Source organism: Mesoplodon densirostris, unplaced genomic scaffold (assembly GCF_025265405.1).
Source record: "Mesoplodon densirostris isolate mMesDen1 unplaced genomic scaffold, mMesDen1 primary haplotype scaffold_37, whole genome shotgun sequence".
Lineage (NCBI taxonomy): Eukaryota > Metazoa > Chordata > Mammalia > Artiodactyla > Ziphiidae > Mesoplodon > Mesoplodon densirostris.
The window spans coordinates 1,103,651-1,107,058 of record NW_026778196.1 but is presented as its reverse complement, the minus strand read 5'-3'; positions in this window follow the sequence as shown (position 1 = coordinate 1,107,058).

Genomic DNA, 3,408 nt, shown 5'->3' with positions numbered 1-3,408 from the left:
TTTTGATTTATGGTTTTCTCTGGGTATATGCCCAGTAGTGGGATTGCTGGATTATATGGTAATTCTATTTTTAGTTTTTTAAGGAACCTCCATACTGTTCTCCATAGAGACTGTATCGATTTACATTCCCAACAATAGTGGAAGAAAGTTCCTTTTCTCCACACCCTCTCCAGCATTTGTTGTTTGTAGATTTTCTGATGATGTGACGTGATACCTCATTGTACTTTCGATTTCCATTTCTCTAATAATTAGTGATGTTGAGCAGATTTTCATGTGCGTACTGGCCATCTCTATGTCTTCTTGGAAGAAATGTCTATTTAGATCTTCCATTTTTGTATCGGGTTGTTTGTTTTATTAATATTGAGCTGCATGAGCTGTTTATATATATTGGAGATTAATCATTTGTCCATTGATTCGTTTGCAAATATTTTCTGCCATTCTGAGGGTTGTCTTTTTGTCTTGTTTGAAGTTTCCTTTGCTTTGCAAAAGCTTTTACGTTTCATTAGGTCCCATCTGTTTAGTTTTCTTTTTTATTTCATTACTATAGGAGGTGGATCAAAAAAGATCTTGCTGTGATTTATGTCAGAGTATCCTTCGTAAGTTTTCCTCTCAGAGTTTTATACTGTCCGGTCTTACATTAAGGTCTCTAATCCATTTTGAATATATTTTTATGTATGGTGTTGGGGAGTGTTCTAACTTCTTTCTTTTACATGTAGCTGTCCATATTTCCCAGCACCAATGATTGAAGAGACTGTCTTATCTCCATTGTATAGTCTTTCCTCCTTTGTCATAGATTAGTTGACCATAGGTGTGTAGGTTTATCCTTGGGCTTTCTTTTTTTTTTTTTTTTCCTTTTACACGTTTATTGGAGTATAATTGCTTTACAATGGAGTGTTCGTTTCTGCTTTATAACAAAGTGAATCAGCTATACATATACAAATATCACCAGATCCCCTCCCTCTTGCATCTCCCTCCCACACTCCATATCCCACCCCTTTATGTGGTCACAAAGCACCGAGCTGATCTCCCTGTTCTATGTGGCTGCTTCCCAGTAGCTATCGGTGTTACATTTGGTAATGTATTTATGTCCATGCCACTCTCTCACTTCGTCCCAGCTTACCCATCCCCCTTCCGGTGTCCTCAAGTCCTTTCTCTATGTCTGTGTCCTTAATCCTGTCTGCCACTAGGTTCTTCAAAATCTTTTTTTTTTCTTCATTAGATTCCGTATATCTCTGTTAACATACAGTATTTGTTTTTCCCTTTCTGACTTACTTCACTGTGTAGGACAGATTCTAAGTCCATCCAACTCAGTACAAATAACTCAGTTTTGCTTCTTTTTATGGCTGAGTAATATTCCATTGTATATATGTGCCAGATCTTCTTTATCCATTCATCTGTCGATGGACACTTACGTTGCTTCCATGTCCTGGCTAATGCAAATAGAGCTGCAATGAACATTTTTGTACATAACTCTTTGAATTATGGTTTTCGCAAGGCAAATGCCCAGTAGTTGGATTGTTGTGTCGTATGGTACTTCTATTGTTAGTTATTTAAAGGAACCTCCATACAGTTCTCCCTAGTGCCCATATCAATTTAAATTCCCACCCACAGTGCAAATTTGTTCCCTTTTCTCCAATAAAGGCCTCTCCAGCATTTATTGTTTTGTAGATTTTTTTGATGATTGCCACTCTGACTGCTGTGAGGTGATACCTCATGGTAGTTTTGATTTGCATTTCTCTAATGATTAATGATGTTCAGCATCCTTTCATGTGTTTCTTGGTAATCTGTATATCTTCTTTGGAGAAATGTCTATTTAGGTCTTCTGCCCTTTTTTGGATTGGGTTGTTTGTTTTTGTGATATTGAGCTACATGTGGTGCTTGTAAAGTTTGGAGATTAATCCTTTGTCAATTGCTTCATTTGAAAATATTTTCTCCCATTCTGAGGGTTGTTTTTGCATCTTGTTTATGTTTTCCTGTACTATGTAAAAGCTTTTAAGTTTCATTAGGTCCCATTTGTTGATTTCTGTTTTTATTTCCATTTCTCTAGGAGGTGGGTCAAAAAGGAACTTGCTGTGATTTATGTCATAGAGTGTTCTGCCTATGGTTTCCTCTAAGTGTTTTATAATGTCTGGTCTTATATTTAGATCTCTAATCAACTTAGAGTTTATTTTTGTGTATGGTGTTATGGAGTGTTCTAATTTCATTCTTATATGTGTAGGGGTCCAGTTTTCCCAGCACCAATTACTGAAGAGACTGTCTTTTCTCCATTGTATATCCTTAGCTCCTTTGTCATAGATGAGATAGCCATAGGTATGTAGGTTTATCTCTGGGCTTTCTGTCCTGTTCCATTGATCTGTGTTTATGCCAGTCTACATACACTTGATTCCATTATGGAGACATATAAATACATAGGTTTCAAGGTTATTACCAGTCAGATGTATTCCTCTTCAGTGAATAGGGTGTTTTGTGTCCAGTTCATTGAGAAAGGAGTAGGTTTTATCTATTATATATTTGGTATATGGAATGGGATCTGTGCTAATTTCAAACTCTGCTTTTACACATCACCCCACGTCACCTTTCCCCTTAAGGAGGCATAAGTGTGTTTTCTAAATGTATAACTCTGTTCTCTTTTGAAATTCAGTTCATGTGTAGCCATGTTTACATTCCCTCTATAAGTGATATATAACAATAAGTTTCTTTCTCTTTGTGGCTCATTTCACTTAGCATCATCATACCTAAAGCCACTCATTAAGCTGCTATTGGCCTTATGACATTGATTTTATGTCTGAGTGACATTCCATTGTATATAAGTACCACAACATCTAAATCCATTTTTTTTCCTTTCCTGGGGTATTTAAAGTGTACCGAAGTCGAATTTCTTGTAAACAGAGCAGCCCTAAACTTTGGGCTGGCTGTGTGTTGTGGATTTTTAGTTTTCCCAAAATACACGCCCATGAGTGGAAGTGTGCTATGCTCTGTAGCTCTGTTTTGGAAAACAACATACAGTTCTCCAGAGGGGCTGTTGGCAATTTACATCCTGTCCATCAGCGTAACCAGGCTCCCTTTTCTCCATGGCCTGTCCTGCATTTGTGGTTTTTACACTATTTGCGGATGGCCCTTTTGATTGGAGGTAAGGCATACTTCTCTGTAGTGTGGAATTGCAATGCCTGATGGCTTGCTTAGCCAAAAAGGGCATATGCATTTTTCCCGAATATATTCAAGAAAATACACATACTCCCTTTTCAGCTAAGGGCAACATTGTCGAAGTTCTTTCGCTTTTCATGTGCTTTAAAGACGACTCCAATCTACCTCTTGAAATCTGTTTCCTTCAATTCTGCCTTGCATTCAAATCATCTTCACTGTCTTACCTCAATATATATATGGATGATAGTTGTCCTTTATAACTCT